Here is a 13,614-nt window from a genome sequence, read left to right as displayed (position 1 = left end):
GCTTATTAAAAGCGTCAAAACAAGACAAAAAGCTACGAGCCTATATAAGAAGCTAAAAACAAAATTTTTTTACGAAAAATAGAAAATAGAATGAATATGTACAAACGGGGAATGAATATACAACGGGGGATGAATATATACAATAATGTAACTTTATATACAGACCAAAAGGAAGATAAAAAGTACGATGAAAGTAACTAAATGTAAAGTTGTTATATAGACCAAATGAAAAATCAAGAAAGCATAAAATAGCATCAATATTTACATTCATCCAAAAATGAAGGGCGCACCCCCTCAAATAAAAGCTGGCATTGTCCCTAATGCCAACTAAAGCAAAAATAAGCATCAAAAAGTATAGGGAAAGGATATGAAGACTCCCTAAGCCATGTCCGTCTGCATGGGATCATCTGTGGTCCCCGGGTCCTCTGTATGCGGGGGAACCTCAGACTGGTTCCCGGTCTCCTGCTGCTCAGCTGCTGGGACTGGGGCCTGGACCTGGACAGGCTGAATATCAGGGGCATCCTGTGGCTGACTGGAGGAGGCCTCCGGTGGGTCTGCCAACTGGATGATCGCCTCATCTGCACTAGGGAGCTTCCTCTTCTTCCTAGGAAGCCTCTGTGTCTGCTCCTGCTGTGGCTCTGTTGCTGGTACTGCTGCTGGAGCTGGATCCCCAAATAGCAAGTCTAAAGGCAGTGAGTCAGCCTTCAGCTTGTCCACATCTGCTCTAAGCTCCTTCACAGACTCCTTGGAAGCTTGTGTTTTTTGCAATTTCTTGTGCTCCATGGCAAGCTCCTTCAGAGCCTTGCCGTGTGAATCCACTGCCTTAGACAAGGCATCCTGAGTACTGATGATCTTTTCCTGGTTCTCCAGGATCTTCTTCAATGTCTCCTCAATGGACTGTGGATTCTGTGCTGGTTGTGGTGCTGACCGAGCCGCAATGGTAGAAGACAGTGTAGACAACTTGGATGACGCAACTGACATCCAGTTGTTCAAGCTATGAAGTGCCTGGCTCAGCTGGTGGGCAGTGATAGGATGGGCCCGGGAAGACAGAATCCCCGGACCAGTTGAAGTAGAAGGACCAGCAATGGTGGAAGGTCCCGGAGGATTTCTAGTTCGGTCAACACCCCCAACCTGAGGTTCACCACCCCCCTGCACCTCTCTAGCACCTTGAACCTCCTCCTCGCCTCCTTCTGCACTCTCCCCAGATAATGAAGCTGTAGGGGAGGTGGACTAGTCCCCACTACCGGATGTCGAGCCCTCAGATGACTCATGCACAACATTGATTGGCTGTCGGACAGTAGGTGATGGCGGAGGAGTATCATTAGTCAGTTGGAGGTTGGTAACTATATGAGTTGGGATTGAGTCTGAGGAGATGTCTTGAGAGGGCACATACTCACTCCCCGAGGAATGCGAAGCAGCTCTATCTGCGGCTTTTACCAGCTTGCGGGTTGTTTTATGTTTTTCCGAGCTTGGGGAGTGAGTTTGACTACTCTCTTTCCTTTGCCCCCTCGGGAGGAATCACCTCTCCCGGGTTATTTTGTTCCTTTGCCACCTTGTTGTCTAACCATTATCTGCAATCACACATATCTAGCTTTGTTAGTATCAGCACAGGCAGTGAATCAGTTGTGGAAAATGAATCGCAAAATAGAAGCCAACAGTTGCAGAAAAAGGTTGCAGAAATGGTGCACCGCGGCCCGCACAAAAAGGAGTGCGGTCGCACTGGAGGCACCGCAGACAGCATAAAAGCCACTATGGTCCGCATTGGGGTAGGGCCTAGAAAACTACCTCTCTGAATCTCCCCACCGCGGACCGCACAAAGTGGTATAGCGGCCGCGGTGGGTCAGCGCGGATCGCACAAAGTTCAATACGGCCGCGTTGGGCATAGTTCAAAATTTTAGAACATAAGCACCGCGGTCCGCACAAAGTTGTACTGCGGACGGCGTCAAGGCACCGCGGACCACACTAAAGTGATCGCGGTCCGCGGAGGTTGCTAATACAAGGCTTTGAGTTAGGGTTTCTAATTTTTGCAATATTGTTTAAGTGTTTACCTAGAGTTTGTCCCTACTCAATTACCCAGTTCAACAAGTTCACCAAACACACAAAACCAACATTTACACTAACCTAAGCTAATAATTAAAGACAAATGGGAAGAAGAAGAATCTATGGGCTACTAGGCATGAAAATAAAATGAAATGATAAAATTAAAGGGATGAAATGTTACCAGATGTGAAGATGGAATGCAAGTATTCAATCCATGCAAGGATTTTCGTGCAAGAGAGAAGATGAACAGTAACTTTTAGCGCTCTGAGTGATTAGGGTTCGAAAAGGGTAAAAGGAGACCCTTGAGGTCTATTTATAGAAAAAGGTATGGGACCCAGCCTTACCTACCAGCGCGACCGCACAAAACGGACCGCGGACCGCGCTGGGTTTGTTCAGGAGAAGTTTGAGAAGGCAACCTCCGCGGTCCGCACAAAATAGACCGCGACCGCGGAGGTCCACCGCGGACAGCACTAAATGGGATGCGGCTACAGTGGCAAACTTCAGAGAGCACCTCAATTAACTTTTACCAGTGCGGACCGCACAAAGTGCAATGTGGCCACACTGGCAACTTCAGAGACTGTTCAATTTTTCTAAAATGTTTTGCACTGCATCAACACAACCCTTGCAACATCTCACAAACAATTAGTCCAAAAATCAAACCTAAACTACAAAGAAAATCAAAGAAAACAAGAAGAAAAAGACATGGGTTGCCTCCCAAGAAGCGTCTGATTTAACGTCGCGGCACGATGCGAGTTACCATCACATCATTTGAAATGAACCGCAGCCATCACATGGCTATCATCAAACTTCCCAAGATAATGCTTGATACGGTGACCATTCACTCTAAAAACTTCACCACTTTTGTTCTTCAAATCTAGAGCACCAAATGGGGTCACACACACAACTTCAAATGGGCCACTCCACTTAGATTTCAGCTTCCCCGGAAATAACCTTAGACGAGAGTTGAACAAGAGGACCAAATCACCAACTTTGAACTCCTTTCCTCGAGCATATTTGTCATGAAGGTACTTCATCTTGTCCTTATACAAGGACGAACTAGAGTATGCATGGAATCGAAATTCATCAAGTTCATTGAGTTGTTCAACACGAAGATTGGCCGCAACATCCCACTCAAGATTAAGCTTCCTCAAGGCCCACATGGCCTTATGCTCCAATACCACTGGTAGGTGGAATGCTTTCCCAAACACCAACCGATATGGTGACATACTAATTGGGGTCTTGTAAGCGGTCCGGTAAGCCCATAGAGCATCATCCAACTTTTTAGACCAATCGGTCCTATTGGCATTTACGGTCTTGGACAAAATACTCTTGATCTCCCTGTTAGACACTTCAACCTGGCCACTTGCTTGAGGCTGATAAGGTGTAGAGACTTTGTGGTTGACACCATACTTGGATAGCAAGGTATCAAAGGCTCTATTACAAAAATGCGATCCTCCATCACTAATGATTTCCCGGGGTGTACCAAACCTTGTGAAAATGCTCTTCTTTAGAAATGACACCACACTCCTAGCTTCATTGTTGGGCAAGGCCATGGCCTCAACCCATTTTGACACATAATAAACCGCTACAAGAATGTAAATGTTCCCACACGAGCTAACAAAAGGGCCCATAAAATAGATACCACATACATCAAAGATATCAACTTCCAAAATTGTATGCCTTTCTTGGAAATTCCGCCCGCGCGTTGGCATTGATCACATCTCTTTACTAAATCACTCGTATCTTTAAACAAAGTCGGCCAATAGAAACCACAACTCAAAACTTTCGAAGCCATCCTCACCCCTCCATGATGGCCACCATAGGGGGAGGAATGACAAGCCTCCAAAATACTCAATTACTCACCCTCCGGGACACACCTTTGAATCACACCATCCGTGCAAATCTTGATCAAGTATGGCTCGTACAAATAGAAGTCCAGACTATCCCGTTTGAGCTTCTTCCTTTGGTTAGAAGAGAGCTCACATGGGATGATGCCAGTCACAATGAAATTAGCAATATCCGCAAACCATGGCATATCACACATTGACACAGAAAGTAGTTGCTCATCGGGTAATGTATCATTGATTTCCAAGCCATCGCACGGCCTTCCTTCCTCCTCCAAGTGGGACAAATGATCCGCAACTTGGTTCTCACTACCTTTTCGGTCCACTATTTCCAAATCAAACTCTTGAAGAAGTAATACCCATCTCATCAACCTTGCCTTGGAATCTTTCTTGGTCATCAAATACCTAAGGGCGACATGGTCGGTGTGCACTATGACTTTGGCCCCCATAAGATATGGCCGAAATTTTTCCATGGCGAACACAATGGCCAACAATTCCTTCTCCATCACCGTGTAGTTCCGTTGAGCTTCATTCATAGTCTTGCTTGCATAGTACACGGGATGAAACATTTTGTTCACTCTTTGGCCCAAAACTGCCCCAACCGCAACATCACTCGCATCGCACATGAGCTCGAAAGGCAAGCTCCAATTGGGTGCGGTAATGATCGGGGTAGTTGTCAACTTATGCCTTAGAAGTTCAAATGCCTCCATACATTTCTCATCAAACACAAACTTAGCATCTTTCTCTAGCAACTTGCAAAGGGGATTCACAACCTTCGAGAAATCTTTGATAAACCGCCGGTAGAACCCGGCATGCCCAAGGAAACTCCTCACCCCTTTGACAGAAGTAGGGGGAGGAAGCCTCGAAATCACCTCAATCTTAGACTTGTCTACCTCAATCCCATGCTTAGAAATCTTGTGACCCAACACTATACCTTCTTCAACCATAAAATGGCATTTTTCCCAATTGAGAACGAGATTAGTTTCTTTACATCGGGCCAAGACTCTATCCCAATCTTGTGACCCAACACTATACCTTCTTCAACCAAGACTCTTCAAAGGAATCACCAACCACACTAAAATCATCCATAAAGACCTCCAATATGTCTTCCACCATGTTGGTAAAAATAGTCATCATGCAATGTTGGAAGGTCGCCGGAGCATTGCACAACCCGAATGGCATCCGGGAGAAAGCAAATGTACCATAAACGATATCACGATATCACCGTGGTCAACAATGTCAAGGCAGTGCGAATAACCGCATTGGGCCAATTTATTTACAGGTCATTAGACAAAAGCCATAGATTATTCTTGTTACTAAAGAAAAAGAGTGACTTCACTTGGACCCCGGAGTGCCAAAAGGCTTTGGAGGAACTCAAACACTACTTATCGAGCCCTCCTTTGCTATACACCCCAAAGGCAAACGAGCAGCTATACCTTTACTTAATAGTGTTCGAAGTAGCGGTAATTAGTGTCCTAGTTCGGTAAGAACAAGGTACACAATTTTCTATATATTATGTTAGTAGAACCCTAGGTGGTGCCGAAGCGAGGTATCCACACCTAGAAAAATTGGCACTTGCCTTACTAAGCGCATCTAGGAAAGTAAAACCATATTTTCAATGTCACCATATATGTGTCGTGACTTCGTACCCGTTAAGGAATGTCATGTATAAACCCGAACTCTCAGGCCGGCTAGCAAGGTGGGCCATAGAGATTAGCGGGTGCGATATTGAATACATACCCCAAACAATTATAAAGTCCCAGATATTGCCAGATATCATGGTCGATTTCACATCGGCCCTAATTCTCGAGGTCGTTAATGAATTATTACTTGCCTCAAGGACTAGCTCGGGGGGTCTGGACCCTATTCACGATGGTGCCTCTAATGCGAAAGGGTCCGAGTTGGATATCGTGCTAAAACCCCGCACATGTAACATAATAAGGCAATCAATTAGAATTGTGAAATTGACTAACAATGAAGCCGAGTATGAAGCCATGAATGCAAATCTGGAATTGGCTAAAAGCTTGGGGGCTGAGGTTATTGAAGCCAAGTGTGATTCCCTCATCGTTGTTAACCAGTTCAATGGAACATTCGAAGTCAAAGAAGGCTAGTTGTAGAGGTACTTGGATAAATTACAAATAGTGTTGCATCGGTTCGAAGAGTGGACCCTACAATATGTACCTCGAGATCAAAATAGTGAGGCCGATCCATTGGCTAATTTAGGGTCGTCAGTGGACTCCAAAGAATTTAACTCTGGAACGGTGGTGCAATTGATGAGCTCAGTAATAGAGGTCGGTCATGCCGAGATAAACCCAACAAGTTTGACTTGGTATCGGCGAAACAAATACGTGGATTACCTTTTGAAGGGGAAATTTCCATCGGATCCTAAAGAATCGAGGGCCCTTCAAACTAAAGCTACCAAGTTTTTCTTGGTTGAAGGCCAATTGTATCGAAGGTCGGTTTTCAGACTGTTAGCAAGGTGCTTGGGTCCCAGGGAGACCGATTACGTGATAATAGAAGTCCACGAGGGGACTTGCGAAAACCACTCGGGATCGGAATTGTTGGTCCGAAAATTAATTAGGGCTGGGGTATCACTGGAACAAAATGGAGAAAGATGCAAAAGTCTTCGTTCAAAAGTGTGACGAATGTCAAAGACATGCTCCGATGATCTATGAGCCGAGATATTTGCTTTACCCGGTCCTTTTCCCTTTTCCATTCATGAAATGAGGAGTGGATATCGTAGGTCATTTACCATGGGCACCCGGTAAGGCTCACTACACATTGCTTATAACTGATTATTTCTCCAAGTGGGTTGAAGCACAGGAGTTTGAGAAAGTTAGGGAAAAGGAAGTTATGGACTTCATCTGGGATCATAATATGCAAGTTGGGGATACCAATCGAAAGCATGTGTGATAACGGAAGACAATTCATTGGCAGCAAGGTCAATAAATTTTTTGAATATCACAAGATCAAAATGTTTTTATCAATCCCTTATCGCCTGAGCGTGAACGGTCAAGCGGAGTCAAAAAACAAGACCATACTGCAGAACCTGAAGAAAAGACTGACCGACTCAAAATGAAGCTGGAAAGAAATTCTACCCGAGGTCCTATGGGCGTATCGAACAACTTCGAGGTAGAGTACCGGTGAGACACCATTTTCTCTAGTATATGGCGCAGAAGCTTTGATTCCGGTAGAAATGAGAGAACCGAGCTTAAGGTTCTGATATGCTACAGAAACATCGAATGACGAGGCCATGGACACAAGTTTACATTTAGCAGACGCAAGGCAAGAAGCCGCCCTAGTCCGGTTAGCAGCAAATGGAAAGATATTACAACCGAAGGGAAAACCTTTAACGCTTCCAAGTCGGGGATTTAGTATTGAGGAAAGTCAGACTACATACCAAGAACCCGAATGACGGGAAACTAGGTCTGAACTTGGAAGGACCATACAGAGTCACTGGTATAACCAAAAAAGGCTCGTACCAGCTCGAGTCCGAAAATGGCATATAATTGCAAAACAACTGTAATGTGGCAAACTTGAAGCGGTACTACTGCGGAGGTATGAATACCTAAATTTCTTTGAGGTTTATTATCCTTGAACTAACCCGTGCAGGTACTCAATCGAAGTCAATTCCAAAAAATAGATCTGAAAACACGTGTTGCACTCTTTTTCCCTTCGACCGGCTTTTTCTTGAAGTGGGTTTTACAGCAAGGTTTTTAACGAGTCAACAGTAAGCGTGCTACTCTAGTTTTTAAGACTGGTCAAGCACCGGGATTAAGGACTGACCGCATCAGATCATTAGTACTCGAGCCCTCAATATTCGGCCTCAAGTACTAGGGGATTGTCACTCCCTGAATCGAGATTCGAAGATCTGAGTTCGGAAACTTCGAAGAAAATTTTACTCGACATCAAAAGCCAAGGCTTGAATAATAGGATTCATTAGAAGGGTCATCGATCACATCAATCGTGCCCGGATAGTTCATTCTCGCCATGGCGAATAATTTTTGTATCATTCAATTATTTACACTACATTTGAAATAATAAAGTGAAAAAATTCACCTTCTATACGTCATCGGTTTACACTTACATGAGCAATGTTACCTTTATGTCACTAGAATAAATATTGGGTTCAAAACCTCCTAAGCCTTCATTCCATCATTAACCGAAGGCATGAAACCAAAGGCAGTAAGAGTCCATGAGACCATGCCCAATCATTTAAAGACCCCTAAGCCTACGGGTTGTCCTGAACCGGGGACTGCTGTACGATAGTAAGATCGGGAAAATTGGGCTACTAAACCCCGGGAGCACTAAGCCTACAAGTTAGGGTTTAAATATGATAGTCCACAACCAACTTAAGGTACGAAGCCATTGGAGCTTTGATCTCGATGTATAGACGACTCACAAATGTCTGATTTCGTAAATATAAAAAATAAGGTCCTTACACATTTTAAGCCTATAAAGACTATGTCTGATCTGATTAAATCAATCGGTCTCGAATCATGTCCAAAGAAAGGGTCACCTTCGACAAATATTAATTATTCAGGATAAATTATTCGAATGGATTAATTAAGATTTTGCTTCATTTTTGTTAGACCCTCCGAAGTCAAAGCAACTCGGAGCCGCTATTTGACTCGGACCTTATCGGGCTTTGGAAGTTGACCAATTTGAGCAATGTCAAAATATATGCAAAGGCGTTGATGATGTATAAAGTCTAAGACACAAGTTATATATCCTTAGTCCGAAACATAAGTAAATGCAGAAGAGTTAAAGGACACAATATATAGCCGAAGAGTAATTTCATATATATACACACACACACACACACACACACACACACATATATATATATATATTCACCAAAAGGTATTTACAGAGGCACGAGAAAATGGCCCCAAAGTACAAAGCGTACAAATACAAGAAAAAACAAAAACAATATAAGCTAAGGCATTTCCTGCCTAGTCTTCATCAAGGCCCAACTCGTTATTCGAACCCTGGGGCTAGTACATCGCTTTGGCCTCCGCTTCGAACCTCTTGCCCTCTTCGATCTTGGCGGCTAAGTTGACCCCCCGGCTAGAATCTCCTCGAGACTCTCCCTCTGAGATACCACTTCACATACTCAACCTTCATCATGATCCGGGCTTCGGCTAGCTCGACCTCGGTTTTATACTAGGCCAACATATCTTGGGCTTCTGAGACCTCGTTCTAAGCCACTTCCAATCTGAACTTTAGCGCAATGTACTCTTGGTCAAGAGCGTCATGCTCTTCGACAACCGAGGCGAGTTGTTCCTGAAGTTCCTCGTTCAGCCGAGCCCATTTGCCCGCCTTCTCTTTCGCCACTCGGAGTTGTACTATGGTCGACGCCAAGTCCTCTTTGGTGGCATCTCGCTTCGATGCTAGGTGGTCCATTTTGCCTCTCAGCTCACAGTTAAAGCCTTGACCCTGTCCATCTCGATCCTGAGCTGGTCGATCAAGGTTATCTTCTCCTGGACCTGCGAGGTTGCGGTGTTAGCATTGGCGTTTAGCCTCTCATTAACAATCTCGAGCACTCTTATCTTCTCAACTAGAAGAGCATGGTCCTGTTTCTCTTTCGAGGCCTCCTTCTGGCCTTCTCTAGTTCATTCTGAAGCGTAGGGATCTCGGCCATGTCCCTAAGGACTTCATCCTTCTGCTCATAGATGCTTTGTACATCTTTGTTTGTCGGACCTGCTCCTTGAGCTCGAATTCGAGGTCACTCACCTCCATCCTGGATTGTTGAAAGCTTTCGTGATGAAGAATCGAAGCCTGAGACATAGAGAAATAAAATTGTTAAAAACAGTTAAGTTGACGGGAAGTCGTTAAAACAAATAGGGAAAAAGATATACCCGATTTATGCCATCTGGGCTTCATTGAAAAGACTTGGCCCATCTACCTCGTTCATCGTCTTCATCGGTTACTAAGGAACAGAGGTAGCTGCCACTCTGACTGGCCTGAACAACATGCTAGTATCCGCTGGCACCGTGAACATGATCGTCTTCTTTGGTGCAAGGTCCACACTCGATTCCGAAAACTTCTTCTCGAACTTTGAGCTCAAACTCGGTCCATTTGATCCCGGTTACAAGACCCTTTCGGGATCTCTAGGTGGCCAAAGCCAGAGTAATCCTTTAGCATACCGACGTCCATACCCTCGAAAAATGAGTTAAGGTCATCGTTCATTGCCCGGGTCATTTCGGTTGGTTTCTCTTCAGCAACCCGAGCTTCATCTAAAATGGTCTCCATACGAGGCGGTGAATCTTGAATGTCAATGACGGCGTCGCCTTCAGAGGCGGCCCTCCTCGAGATCGAAGGGGCTGCTTGTGAAGCAGTAGCCATATGTTCTTCTTCGAACCCTCGAGCTGAGGAGGATTCGGCCTTGCGAGGATCCCTCTTCGGGAACACCAACTCTTGGTCGTTATCGATCGGCTTGTGGGTGATGAACACCAGGTCCTCGTCATCCTCAAGAAAATCCTTGAGCCAATGAAGAGCTTTGGAATCCAGGACCCGGGCACCCGAAGTCATTTTGGTGCTGTTTTTGCCCCTTAGCACAATCCCTTTCCTCTCCTTGGCTTCAGCAAGAGTGTCTAAGGAGTCAGGCGATCTTTTCTTCTTTTTCTTCATTTTCTCCTCCTTCTTCGCAGTAGCTTCGGCAATGGGTTGTAGAGAAGCGAAGGGTTTTATAGACGGGGTCGAGGTCACTACATCGGTGATTTCCCGAAGTTTGGTGGTCTTGGGCAAGCCTGTGAAAGAAGGACTTAGCCATGACAATAACAAAATAAAAAACGAGAGCTTGCACTACTCACGCTCGGAATAGGAGAGCTGCTTGTATATACCCTCGACCTACTCCCTAAAATGCGGGACTGCATTGGGGACTCGGGGGACAACTGTATATCAAATGAAGCATGTCATGAGAATTAAAGGTAGATACAAGAAAGGACTTTGACAACTAAAGAGGAAGTAAATTACGATTCGGGTTCCACTTCTCAGGGAACTACATGAACTCGGAAGGAATGAGGTCCTCGATCTTTATTCGAACAAACCTACCCTACTAACCTCGGTCCCTGTCTTTGTCTATATAGGAGAAGGGATCCATATTTGCCCGATAGGCAAGTTTTATTAACCCCCCTTGGAAGATTCGGGGGCTCTAAATTCAGAGCAAGTGATCGATCGTGAATCGAGGCTTCTCCATATTGTTCAAGAAAATGATAGAGAAGTGTCACGATCCAAAAGGATGGGTTAACTAGCCCGAGGCAAATTTTGTACCTCTTGCAAAACTCGAGGGCCACTGTATCAATAAGACCAAACGTGAAAGGATACGTGTAAACACTTAAGTATCCTTCCACGTGCGTCGTGATGTCCTCGTCAGGACTGGGAACGACTATGTCCTTGCCTTCCAATTTACAGTCCTCTCGGACAGCCTCGAGTGTCTCCTCGATAGTGGAGCAAACGTATCTCCACGCCTCCTCACCCCAATCCCCTTGTGCGGAGGCTTTCTCGACTTTAAAATCATTATATGGAACAACCGCCGGGTATGAAATTTCTACGGGGAGGTCGTAGGGCTACCACCGGAGGCACTGCCTCGGTGCCGGTAGCCGAGAAAGAAGTTGTCAGTGCAGTGCTTTAGGGTACCAATTTTGAGGTATTCGCCATTTCTATCTAAGTATATGAAGATTTGAAGACTAGATATGAAGATTTGATAGAAGGTTTGAAGGTAGGATACAAAGGTTTGAAGATGAACTGTGAGAATATGAAGATATGAAGAACAAGTTATGAAGATTTGAAGGATTGGTGAATGGATGAGGATATAGAAGGCTCGAGGGTAACTTTAGGAAGTTTTAAATCAGAAAGTAAAAAAGTGAAAATAGGAAACCAGAATTTTATAAGGAGAGAGTAATGAATGATGACATTTCTAATTCGGTAACTATCGGGGGTAATCTATCGACGGCTGACGCGTGTCAAAAATCAGAGCAACGTGACTGATGGGACGTTCCGGTTCGTCAACTTGCTCATGGTGTGCGAGAGAAGGAATCAGGTTCAATTAACCACTTCCCATCGCTCATATAATCTACTCTCTGAGAAGTGAGGGGATTATCTGTGTACTGGTATAATCGGGGATAAAGTTACCCCCCGATTTTTTGTTGAGAAACGAGGAACAACGTTACTCATTACTAACTCGAGTGATACAGGGCGCCCGCAGATCGAGACTAGGAGCGAACAAAATCAAGCATGGCTGAACCCGGAGAGACCCTAGCTCGAGCAATACGAAGAATCGAGGGTAAAGAAGAAACAGTTAAAGAAGACAAACGAACAGCCGAAATATCCGCTATCAGCCAGATAATGCGGTGCGGATCACGCTCGGTAATGGTTTTAGATTGTGTTTTCGTGGGAGAAAAGGAAGGAAATGATTTTATCTTATTTAGACTTGTATTAGGGTTACAACTCCTCTACTATATAAAGAGGGGAACCATTTCATTTTTTGGTCACTGTTGGCACGCATATCAAAGTAATAAAATTTGTTCTGGCTTTAGCAATCAATTATGTATTCTTCAGTTGTTCATTGACTTAGCTGCATCTGAACTCCATCTCGAGGACTCGGTTGTGGTCGATTGTTAGTATTTAAGCCTAACACGGGGCTTAATTACTTCGATATATTGGTTTGATCGTTTATTCTAATTTCAGTTCAATTATTTACTGTCCTTTATTCATTTGTGTTAAATTAAATCACATATTCTTTAAACCGTATACAAATTTAATTGTTATCCGTTTTAAGGGTAAACAGATATATGGTACAAGCTTAGCTCCAACTAATTCGAATTCACGTTGTATAAAACCTATTAAAGAAAGAAGCGATCCTTACAAGGAGTTTAAACTTTCCAGAGCTCGAACCCGAAAACTCAAATTAAGCGAAGAGATCATATCTATTCCATAACACTTGATATTAAGAGTGATGGGCTTCTGATTCTCTCTTTCTGTTTTCATGTATTGAAATGAATAGTGCAAAGAGATCGATGGTGTATATTGGTTCACTGCAGTTTCCGCGAAATAAATAAGGCAAATAGGAATGGCGGTGTACCTGCTCCAAATTGGTCATAACGACCAAGTTTTAAATCAATGTTGAATTTGCATGTTAGACTGCTTTTATTAGTAATATGAACAAAAATAGTGAATATCAAACATTTTCAAAGAAAGAATATATACCATTTAAAAAGAAAGAGAAACTGTGTGTTTTATAGTGAAAAGTGGGAATGATGAGTGCGACGTATCCCTCGACAAAAGGGTAAGGAAGAAGTATTTACTCCCTTTCTGTCGAATCAGAAGATTTGGTATTGGAAAAGGAGTTTTGACATGAGATAACACTGCTGGAAGAGGTGAACAACATTATTGAAGCCATTTGACCATTGCTTTAACACACACTCACTCACTCTTTTCCTCTAAGCTCTAGTTTTGTAATTATAATTGCTATATTGTCTTACCCTTTTAACCCATATATATTCTCCTTTTCCTTGTTAAGGAGATCAAAACTTTACCCATATACTCTCCTGGCCGGATTGTACTGCTTACCGTGGAGGGTAGAGCCAGCCCTTTGGCTATGGATCGGCCGAACCCAATAACTTTGGTCCAAATTTTATATTTGTCTTAAGAAATTCATTGAATACACATAAGTTTTATATATATATATATATATATATATATATATATATCTTAAAGAACTTCATGT

The sequence above is a fragment of the Nicotiana attenuata genome, chromosome 1 (assembly GCF_001879085.1).
Source record: "Nicotiana attenuata strain UT chromosome 1, NIATTr2, whole genome shotgun sequence".
NCBI lineage: Eukaryota > Viridiplantae > Streptophyta > Magnoliopsida > Solanales > Solanaceae > Nicotiana > Nicotiana attenuata.
This window is presented reverse-complemented; position numbering follows the sequence as displayed.